Genomic DNA, 12,070 nt, shown 5'->3' on the forward strand with positions numbered 1-12,070 from the left:
GAGGGAGGATCTGGTGCAGGCCTCTCTGCTTAGCTTACAGTCACCTCTCTTCCCCCTGTGTCTCCACAGCGCCTTTCCTTATGGATGTTCTGTGTCCGTACTTCTCCCTTTACAAAGGACACTGGTCATGTTGGATAAAGGCCCACCCTGATGACCTCATTTTGACTTGATTGTCTCTGCAGAGAGTCTCTCTCCAAATATGGTCATATTCTGAATACTGGGGCTAGCACTTCAACATATGCATATGGGGGGACACAATTCAATACATAACACCCTTAGTTACCCTCTGGCGTAACTAAGAAGATCTCAGTTTTGCTGGGCCTTATTGCCTTACCTTCTTCCCTCCTCGTCCCCTTTGAAGCTCCTCACAGTCTTCGCCTTGGAGGATCCCACTGACTCAGCTCTACCTCCTATCAGAATATGTCAGGCAGAGAATCAGCAGGTGTGACATTCCTATAGTTCCCTGACTCACACCTTCAACAAACATTTATTGAGCACCTGCTGGGTGCCTTGCAATGGGCCAGATGCTAGAGAACAAAACAGAGATGAACAAGACTCAAGCCCTACCCTCACGAAGCTCACACAGGGTATAGGAAGAATCTAGTCCTTCGAGCCAAATGACTTTTGGTTCAGATTCTGCTTTTATTTTTATCCAACTTTTGGTGGCCCTGGCTTGTCACATGAGATCTCTGAGCCTCACTTCTATTCTTGGCAGTAGTAGGCAGGGCAGGTGATGAAAGTGCTCAGCCTTGAGAGGGGCTCTCCGGGTGCTGGCTAGCATGTCGGCTCTGATGCGCTTGGCGTCTTTGGTTCACGTTGGAGGCCAGTTGTTCAGAGGCCCCGGCCAGCAGGCGGCTGGAGGCGGTGGAGTCCATCATGCTGGTGGCAAGGTGCATATTGAGCCCCGGTGTAGACAGCTTCCCCAGCTGACCAGGTCCCAGATGATCCAGGCCGAGTTCTTCAGTGGCACCATGTGGTTCTGGATTCTCTGGCATTTTTTGGCATGACTCAGATGCTGTGCTGGGTCACTTTCCATATCCAGATCCTTCCCAGTGGATGGATGAGAAACTAGGTATCCTTCCTGATGATGAAGACTGAAAATATAGATTGAACTCTTTGCAAGCAGGAGCCAGGTGAGAATTTCAAGCAATTACGGACTTCATATTGTACATGAAAGTTGTACAATTAAAGTATTTTGGTCAACAGTGGGAAAAAAAAGTGCTCAGCCTTCAGGGTTGTTGTGAGGAGTAAGGGTCCAAGTAAGTGCCCAGCACAGTGCCCGGCACACAGTAGCCATTTAGTTAATAGCTGTTCAGTGAATGAGAACTATGTGCTCAAGTAGTAGCACCAAAGTGATTATTAGGAATAGCTAATTGTATAAACAGATAAAGGAAAAATCCAAAGAGGTAGGTCCTACCCTAGGCTGCGGAGGTCTATGATAGTGTAATTTTGGTCTGTTGGGCATGTTTCTTTGGGTATCCCCTCCACATGCTGTGAGTCCCACTGAAGCCCATCTAAAGTGCCCTGCATCCTCAGGGCAAGGTTAGGCCCATGACCTCAGATGGCCAAAGACTGAAAAGTTTGTCTTCCCTGGCCAAAATACTGGGTTCACTGATGCATAGAGGAACAACAGGGCCAATGATACCTCCCTGGAAACGCCATCTGTGTGTTGAAAGAGAGGGTCTTGTTTTCCACTGGCTTGCTAAACTGGGACTACATGTAGATAGCAGTCATTGTCCCATGCTGCATATAAGAGGACATCTGGGGACAGAACTAAGGAATGGAGATAAGAGAGAAGGAGACAGGAAACTGACAAAGTTGATGGTACTGTCTGAGACCCTGGATCCAGCCATGGTTGAAGCTAGACCTGCCCCTGAACATCACCTTCCTGAGTCTGGAAGTTATCTATACTGGCCTAATCTGAGCTGAGCTGAGAGATCTCTGCCTTAATAGTGGGTGTGAACAAAGTGATTGGGAACCCAGAAACTGGTCCTACTAATCTTGACAAGGAGTATCAACTTAGTTTTCTTGAAGCGCATGACACGTGGGCCCTCTTCAAAGATTAGCCCATCCTCACCCGGCAGAGGAGCCCAGAGGCACTGGAAGGAGCGGTGTGTGTGCAAAGGGAGTGATGGGTGGAAGGGCAGGGCATATTCATGCTGGAGAGGTTGTGGCATATTCAGCCACAACCTTGTGGCTATGGTTGGAGCTGGATCTTATTACTGGGGATGGAGAATATGGTTGGACTATGAAGGGCCTTGAATGCCAAGGCAAAGTGTCTTTGTTCACTCAAGTCAGGGTCCTCTGCTTTTTTCTCTCCCTCCTCTTGGGAGGAAGATGTGGAGGTGAGGGGAGAAATTGTTTGAAAGGGGGAGAAATCTTGTCTCCAGGCTGTCAAATGTCAAGGGAGGCACCCATTTCCCCCACATTTTTCCAGTGTCTGAGTACCCAACCTGAAGACAATAACTGAATGGGAGGGACCAGTTCATCAAGAAGTTAGGCCCATGGTTCCTGTGCTAAAAATACTGATAGATACGGGTGAGCAAAGGCCCAGAAAGAGGACCTGACACTGAGTGAAGAACTTGAATGCTTTAGCGCAATTTCTTCTTCAAATGGGAAGAAGGGAGCATGAAAGAGGAGGCAGGCAGGTATCGTAGACAGAATAATGGCTCCCAGAGGTGTCCACGTGGAATTCCCGAGGTCAAAACCCCATAGGATAGGTTACCCTACATGGCATAGGAACTTTGTAGGTGGGGTTAAGGGAAGGATCTTGAGGCAGGAATGTTGATGATCCCAGTGGGCCCATGTAATCACAAGATAAGAGGGAGGTAGGAGGGCCAGAGACCGAGAAGGAGGTGTGAGCATGGAAGCAGATGCCACGTTGCTTTCATTGCTGGAAGGGGCCACGCTCTGAGGAATAGTGATTCAGTCCCACGGGAAGGTCCAGGTTGGAAGTGGGTGGTGGGATTATCTCCCTGCCCCATGCAACATACCAAACCAAACTCGTGGATCTGGGTGTGTACTATTTCGGGGAAGGCCATGGAGTCAGACAGGGGTCATCTTGAAAACAAGAGGACGGCACTATTTTAACAGAGGAAATAGAATGTTTGGCATTCTATTTAAGCCTCTTAAATCAGGGTCCTCTGGTCAGCAGTGTCTGCATCTCCTGGGAACTTGATTGAAAAGCACATCCTCAGGCCTCCTCCCAGACCCCCCGATTCAAAAACTCTGTTAAGACTGTGCAGGCAGGAATAGATTCTCCCCTAGAGCCTCCGGAAGGAACACAGCTCTGTAGACATGTTAATTTTAGTCCCTAAGATCTATTTTTGGACTTTGAACTACAGAACTGTAAGATAAAAGTTAGCATTGTTTTAAATCCCTGTTTGTGTTAATTTGTTACAGCAGCAGTAGGAAACAAAGTATAGAAAAAGCAGTTCGGAAACAGCAGGATAAAAGCTTAGGGCATGGGCTCCTGGGTTTACAGACCAGTCCTGCCGCCGTCCAGCCTGCAAGTTAACGCACGCGCTCTGGGCCTCGGCTTCTTCCACTGTAATGTGCATTATGCCCGCTGCTTAGGAGAGTTGGAGAAAAATCAAATGAGGTAGTGCACGCAATGATAATCACAGTGCCTTGTGTGTGGTAGGCGCTTAAGTAATATTGGCCATTTTTCCTTTCATTTTTTGAAGATATTTATTTGAGAGCAAGAGCAAAAGCGAGAGTGAGAGCGAGAGCGAGAGCGAGAGAGAGAGAGAGAGAGAGAGCACGAGCACAAGCAGAGGGAGCAGGAGAAGGAAAGGGAGGAGCAGGCTTCCCCACTGAGCAGGGAGCCTGATGCAGCAGGACTTGATCCCAGGACCCCCTGATCATGACCTGAGCCTAAGGTAGACACAACCCACCGACTGAGCCACCCAGGTGCCCTTTCCTTCCTTCCTTCCTTCCTTCCTTCCTTCCTTCCTTCCTTCCTTCCTTCCTTCCTTCTCTTTCTTTCTTTCTTTCTTTCTTTCTTTCTTTCTTTCTTTCTTTCTTTCCTTTCTTTCTTTCTTTCTTTCTTTCTTTCTTTCTTTCTCTTTCTTTCTTTCTTTCTTCTTTCTTTCTTTCTTTCTTTCTTTCTTTCTCTTTCTTTCTTTCTTTCTTTTCTTTCTTTCTTCTTTCTTTCTTTCTTTTCTTTCTTTCTTTCTTCTTTCTTTTTTATCATGACATGCAGAAAAATGTAAAAAATATGATGTATTCAATGTAAAAAAAAAAAAACTTTTTTTCCTCGTCTTTTAAATGTTTATCTTCCAAATCCTTTTCCGTGGGGGCTGTTTTGGGATGTCATTTGTAACATAAAACAAGAGAATTATGAAGGAGCTTTTATGAACACTTTCAATAACAATTTTTACATTTATATGATGTTTCATGGGCTCTGCCCAAACACATAAACTAATACGAAAAAAGAGAGCAAGCACAACAGAGTTATATTAAACCCAATCAAACCACAACTTGTTTTTCTAGCAGTTGGTTATAAAACATTTCAGCTGACTGGATAAAGGTAATCTGTTGCTTCAAATTATTTACTTTTTGATGCAGAAATAAGGACTGTTTCCATTTTTATTATTTTTATTTATTTATTTATTTTTGTTTCCATTTTTAAAGCACTGCGTGTTGTCCCAGGACATGTTCCCATTTTACGCAGTGGGGAATGAATCTTTCCAGGATCCATGTCCTTGGACCTAGAGTTGGTACATGTTGGAGGGCATGAAGGCTTTGTCCTCGATCCCCCCATCCTCTCCCTGCCTCTTCTTTCATCTATACCCTCCACAGGTGACCTTACCCAGTTCAGTCATTTTAAATCTTGCCATGTGCTTGTGAATTTGAAAAATACACTTCTAGCCATGGCCCTGTGCTTGCAGACCAGGCTCATGAACTAACGGGCTACTGGCCTACGTGATGTCTCCATTTGGATGCCTGCTACGTATGGCTGACTCATCCTAAAAAGAAGTTTTGATTTCTTTCCCTTTGTGGGCTTGCCCCTCCTCCAGCCAGTCCCCTCTCAAAGAGTGGCGTCCTCATCCACGATCCTTTGTGGGGTCTTTCCGACAGCTAGTATTATTGGCTGTATACTCACAATATGACCCAAATCTGTCCTTCTCTCGCACCTCTATCCCTGTCATCTGTACCTAGATGCCTTCAGCTGCCCCTTAAAGTCCTGTAATATTCTCGCATATAGTCTCCCTGCTTGGTGCTTACTTCACTACAATCTGTCCTACATAGTAGCGGAAACGATCTTTGAAAACATTGAAAATTGGATCTTGTCACTCTCGTGTTCAAAACCCCATAGTGGCTTCTCATTGTATGATCAAACTAAACTCTTTACCTCCAGGAGTAAGTCCTCAAAGGGCATATAAAGAGTGTTTTCTGGCTGAAATGATGTGGAAGGAGAGGACCACAAACTGTCTCAAGGTCTACTTTAGGGAAACCAAACTAAGACACCTTAACCAGACTCTCTGCATAACAGGAGAAGCAAGTCCCTACTGAGGAATTGCCAATATGTGCTTCCCAATTACTACTCTAGTAATAACAGCCCTGATTTGCACATGACTGGTATAAAGACTAAATTTCCCAGTCTCGCTTGCCTCCAAGTGTGGTTGTATGTAAGTTACGGACAATGCAACATTTGCACAAACAAAGGTTTGTGTGCACAATTCTGGGAAGTACCCTTTAAGGAAGGGAGCATGTTCTTCAATGCTTTCCTTATTCCTGCTAGCTGCAATGCAGATGTGTTGGCTGGAGCTCTGGCAGACATTGTGAACCATGAGGTGACCTTGGAACAGAAGCTACATCATAAAACACAAGAATGAAGGCTGGGTCTCTGGTGGTTTGAGGAATGTCACACCACCCCTGAATTGCTAATCACATCTCTGCATTTTTATTTTGAGTTTGTCCCTTGCAGCAGAAACAAATGCTAAGTACTGTAGAGGAGGGGCATGACCAACCAGAAGCTGGGAAAACAGTTTTTTTTTTTTTTAAGATTTTATTTATTTATTCATGAAAGACAGAGACAGAGAGAGAGAGAGAGAGAGAGAAAGAGAGAGAGAGAGGCAGAGACATAGGAAGAGGGAGAGGCAGGCTGGATGCAGGGAACCCAATGTGGAACTTGATCCTGGGACTCCAGGATCATGCACTGAGCCAAAGGCAGATGCTTAACCGCGGAGCCACCCAAGCATCCCGGAAAAACAGTTTCAAGATGCCTGCAGCTCACCACCCAAAGGCCTGAGTAGACTGATGGTGATGGAGAGATGTGGAAAACATTGAGGAAGGTGTAGGATGCAGACACCTTGATAATAAATTAGAAGTGGAGCATATGCACACAAAAGACAAATGTCAAAGACACTTCCAGTTTTCTGGCCTGAGCAACCACATGGTTACTAGTTACTGAGTTAGGGGCCAAGAGAGCACACAATTAGCATTTCTGTGAAAGAGCTTTGTAGTGTTGTGTATCTCTGGCATTTTGTCATCTGAATCATTGTATTTATGTCACAAATTTGTGGTGAAATGACCCACTATTTAAATCAATGCATATGATAGGGCTATTGTATACATGTCAGTGCTTTTCCAAATATCTGTAATTTCCATTTCTCATGAAGAGAAATGCCCTTGTTAGAGCCTATTTTTAGGGGTTGGTTCTCAGGTAATGATGTTATTCTCCCTTTGAGCTCTGGGTCAGTATAATCTACAACACATACAGATTGAATCCTAGGCTCTTGGTAAGAGAAACACCATGAAAGATAATCTCCCAGGCCCTTATCCAGGCCTTCCTTACATTAGATTTATGATTTGGTGGTGGGGAGGGGAGGAGGGTAGTTCTAAAATGTGCTTGGAGCTTTAACTCATGTGGCCTTCCCACTTATTTGGGTTGGCAGAGTCACTCATCTTCTTTATAAAGGCTTGGCTCATTGAGGATGGTATTTTATATTTTTTATGTTAAGCTGGAATTTCCGGGTTGGGTTCTGCAGCATATGGCTCTGTTTTTACTAGGTTCTGGTGGGCTGACAAAGGAATTTTCCCTGTTTTGTTTATTTCATGCTGGAGTTTGGGATTGGATCTCCATGGAGGAGGAAGGAAAGTATTGGCAGGGGAGACATTGTCTATCCAAACACAAGTCTATCCAGCACAAGTCACATTTTGGTTCCAGCTCTGGAGATCTGGTTATCCTCAGACTCCAGGCCAGAATCAAAAGCACAAGTGAAATGAATTGCACTAAGGTCCTTCTTTTCGCAAAACAATTGGGCTACATGTTAAACTGTTACCCTAAGGCATCTAGCTGTAGACCCACCCGATGTAAGATGAGGGTCCCTGACTCTACTCGGTAGAATTATCAGTCATGTTCTTAAAGACTTCCAAAAGAGTGGGCTGCTTTCAAAGAAAGTAATACTGCATAGCCAGCCTCTAAAATGGCCCGTGGTATTACCTATCTCCTGATATTTAAATTCTTATGTCCAACGCTTCCACTTTGAATAGGGCTGACTTGTGTAACCAGTAGAATTCTACAAAAACAAAAACAAAACCAAAAACAAAAACACGATGTGACTTCCAAAGCTGGCCCCTAAAAGACACCACAGCTTCCATCATCATGCTATTCTTGGATCACTCACTCGGGGCAGCCAGCTGCCACGTCAGGAGATCACTCAGCAATCCTATAGGGAAGTCCATGTGGTGAGGAGCTATGGCCTCCTGCCAACAGCCATGGGAACAAGCCATCCTGGAGGCTTCAGTCAGGCCTTCAGATGACAGTGGCTCCCCACTGGCATCTTGCCTGCAACCTTGTGAGACACTAAGCTGGAACAACCCAACGAAGCTGCTCCCAAATTCCTAACCCACAGGAACTGTGAGATAGTAAATGTTTATTGTTTTAAGCTACATGTTTCGGGAAAAGCAATTGATAACTAAAACATGATGGTACAACTTGAGAGTCTTACTTAATTCATCTTGAAATAAAATAGCAAAATTAAAACTTATAATAGGAAACATTTTCAATAATTTTTCCCCTTCTTAAAAGTCTTATGAAAAAAAAAAACCTTTTTGGGGGGTATTGTTGTGAATGGATGTGGCAGTTGTTTGTCATTTGCAGCTACTCCAATTCCCTTCACCTCATAGTTGGAATTTCTATCAGGGACGTTATTCTTCCCTTATGTAGAAAATCTGGTTAAAATGTCTTTCTTTGGGTTCCTATAAGGCAGACCTTGAGACGGGGATTTAAGTGCAAGTGGTCATTTGGGGAAAGGTTCCAGGAAACCCTGAGAGAGTGTGGAAGTAGGACATGGAAAGGAGGCCACTGTTTCTTATTTGCATTAAAACTCTGGTCATCACTGTGGGCAACTGGACTCAATCACACTGAGGAACTTCTGAGAAGGAACATACTTCAGAATTTATTTTTGAAGGACGAGGGGGCTGAATTATTGATCTTCCAGACCCTGTCCCTCATTGGTTGGGGGTAGCTCACTGGCCAGGGAGAGAAACAGTCTATACATAGGTGAACCTATAGGTAGCTTCTGGTGTAGGATGAGGGGATAAAGATGAGCATTGACTGCAGCTTCTGCAGAGGGCAATTTCTGGTGACCACTACCCACAGGGAAAGCCAGCTGGTGGAGAGGGAGGGGGTGATGTGGGATAGAGAGTATAAGACCTCAGCTGAGTCCCTCAGGCATTTTCTCGGGTCCCAAGAGTACAAGAGGAGGGACAGCTTAGAAGGCTCTCACCGAGTTAAAGACATTTGGATCAGACTGTTCTAGATTCCAGACTGCAGCTCACCTTCCTGCTTCCTTGGTTCCTGTTGGTCCTAAATCCAGTCTCCAAAAATCAGGGAGGTCTCCTGTAAATTCCACAAGCCCTGGACATCCTCTCGAGAAGTTCCTCTCTGCCTACATTGGCCAGAGTTGGGTTCTGTTGCCCACAGCAAAGAGGCCTAACTGAGACAACAATGGGTCTCACTGAGATTAATAGTAAAGTTCATACTTTTCCAACCCAAATCCCAGCGGGATAGCATAGATTTAAGAACTTGCTAAATGGAGTCTAAAGGTCATCTGTATGTGCAAGATATTCAAGAAGGCTTTGAAAAAGAAATGTGAGGCTGCAAAGATCTGTGGTGGCATTAAGTGGAGACTGCAGTTTATAGAACCACTGGTTTAAAGATAAAGGGCCGCTGGCTGGTCTAATTTGGCAGACAAAAATTTCATTATCTAGAGCACATAAGCCTCTCCCTCTGTTGGACAAGAGATGAGATCCTGTCTATAAAAGCTTGCTCTCGATTTCAAAGGTCAACACTCAAAGCGTGTACATCTGCCACCCTCTTACTGCAGACCAAAGACTGGGTAGGAATGACTTGATATTTAAGCATGACCTGCCTGTCTAGACCTTTTCGTTCTCTCGTGCTGTCTTTCTCCTGCTACCACTTACACACCAGTGCCTGCAGACCTCATGGATTCAAAACTTGTGTTAGCCCATTAGGAAAGGGTGAGGAAAGGCTGCTTGCAGTGAGTACTTCTGAGAGGTGTCAGCAATAATGCTGCTCATTTTCATCAGGTGTAGACCAGCTACTAATCTCTTTGGTGCTGAGGGGCAGTGGGAGGGAACCAGTTTCTTTAAAATACATTATTGACCTGCTGAAGTTGTGCACATGGTGAGGTTGGATGGTCATCACGGCAGTATAGCATAGTGGTTCAAATCGTAGTTGGTGCTCAAACAGCCTGGGTTCCAGTCATGGCTTGTTATTTTCTGATTGTGTGAATTGGAATTTCTCTAGGTCTGAGAGTCATTGACTGTACGGCAGAATAACAATACCCACTTCATGGAATTGTTGGAGAGGAGGATTAAATGAAACAGCCTTTGCAGAGCTTACAGTAAGTGTTTAATAATCCCCATATCATTTATACCAGTGAGGCTCATGGCAGGAAGCAAATGGCAGACTCTGACTGGTACCTTGGAGAGAATTTAATAGACTGCTTACAAAGTATAGGCAGGCTGTAGGGACATTAAAAGGGAGAGTGCAGTTTTACCAAGGGCTATTACCACCCCTGGCCAGGGAAGGGGGGAGTGGGGAGAGGCTTACCAGAACCCTGACACTGAAGAGTTTTGTAGAGAGGACCACCTGACAAAATGGTCATGATGGATGTTGCCACCATGGTGGGCCTTGAGGAGGAGGGTAGGGAAATCAGCATCCTGACCTCCTTCTCTTCCCTCCCTCTAACGTCCTCATGTTGGTGCTCCAGAACACAAAAGAAACTGGGGGAAGATATGAACAGGGCACAAAGCAAGTTGAGAAAGGGCACAGCATGGATTTAGAAGGAACAGTAGGAAATGTCCAGGCTACGATTACTGCCGGTGTTTCTGGGATACTGAAAAGAAACTTAGAGGAATGCCAGGAGCTTCCAATCAATGTGCCCACAGAAGAACCATGGATTTTTTTTTCTTCTGAAAAGTCTCTGTTTGCCTGAAATTTTTCTGTGTTAAGCTGTCTTGATTTGAAAGTTTTGTGATTCCTCATTCCTATGATTCCTCTTTTTCCAAATTCTCCACCTAGTTTTGGAAGAAGACTGAATTCAATGAAGCAACTTCTCCCCTCCTTTGTTCATCTCTTTCTAGAAGCTTCTAAATTATAGTAAATTTCCCATCACGAGCTTCCCACTGAGCCTGTGGATGCAAATTCAATTATAATGGCTAAAAGTTCAATACAATCTCCGGAGGTTAAAGCTACATTAGGTGGAAGCTTGGTAGCTAGATTGAGGACACACAGTTACACACCAGGGTTGGGTGTATATGGTGTACATGGTTGGGCCATGAGCATCCAGCTTTGCCTTTAAGGTTAGCTGAAGTTTGTAGGTGTGGCTTACCCCATTGACAGGAGTTGATAGTTCCCTCCTTCCTTTTTAATACCCTCGTGTTTTTATCATTTGATTTAATCATTGTGTTATTTCAATAACCTCCTGTTTGAAAAGACACTGGCTTATTTATAATGATTTAAAATATTTATATTTTGGGGGTATCTGGGTGGCTCAGTCAGTTAAGTGTCTCTGCCTTCTACTCAGGTCATGATCTTGGGGTCCTGGGATAGAGCCCCACACCTGGCTCTCTGCTCAGTGAGGAGCCTACTTCTGCCATTCTCCCTGCTTCTGCTCTCTGACTCTTGCTCTCTCTCAAATAAACGAACAAATAAATAAAATCTTTTTTAAAGATAAAAATAAAGTAAAATATTTATATCTTGAATTTTTATAATTAATTCGCAAACCCTCTTCATTCAAAAACATTTACTACAATCTTCAGCTCCACCTAACTTTCGGAAGATTAGGCATGTCTTATGACTCTGGTGAACTATTTTGAAGCGCCCACATTGACTCCCCAATTTAAAAAGTTTATAGTGAAATGCTTACTGACAATTAGAAATTTCAAGGCTCAGCGCTTTGGAAGTGGCCAGGCCTTTCTACCTTTCCCCCCCTTGTCAATCAGACATAGATGTGCCCCCTCCTTTAAGGGCTCTCTGCAGCTGAGACAGTCCCTCGGGACTGATGGGTTTTCAGCTGATCTACCAACTGCACTTCTCATCCCCAGGGCACCAAGGCCTTCCTTGAAGGGGGATTTAGGAAGAGTACCCCCCTGTCCTTCACAAAGAGCTTGAGGGAAGATGTGACTATATGCACATCTTGTCGATAAGGAACCTGAGATTTAAGGAGCTGAAAGATCTGACTAAGATCATACAACCATAAATCCACAAGCCAGTGCCTGACACTCTCAGGACAAGAGTTTTAGATTCAAAATTTTCTCTTCTAGAAAGGAAATTTAGTGCATACACCACATATCACACTATATCTCTGTATTAGTTTCTGTTGCTGCTGTAATAAATAAGCACCAACTTAATGGCTTACAACAACACAGATTCATTATTTTATAGTTCTGGAGGTCAGAAAACCTGAAATCGAAGAGTTGGCAGGGATGCGTTCCTTGAGGAGGCTCCAGGGGATATCTGTCCCCTTGCCTTCTCCAGCTCTAGAGGCCACCCACAGTCCTTGGTTCCAGCCTCTTCCTCTGGCTTCCTAGC

At 44.5% G+C, this 12,070-nt stretch overlaps 1 pseudogene; it reads left to right on the forward strand.

Annotated features, from left to right (window-relative positions):
• The first annotated feature begins 776 nt into the window (after positions 1-776).
• Positions 777-1,212, forward strand: LOC112666111 (NADH dehydrogenase [ubiquinone] 1 beta subcomplex subunit 2, mitochondrial-like; annotated as a pseudogene).
• Positions 1,213-12,070: the final 10,858 nt, after the last annotated feature.

The sequence above is a fragment of the Canis lupus genome, chromosome 20 (assembly GCF_003254725.2).
Source record: "Canis lupus dingo isolate Sandy chromosome 20, ASM325472v2, whole genome shotgun sequence".
Lineage (NCBI taxonomy): Eukaryota > Metazoa > Chordata > Mammalia > Carnivora > Canidae > Canis > Canis lupus.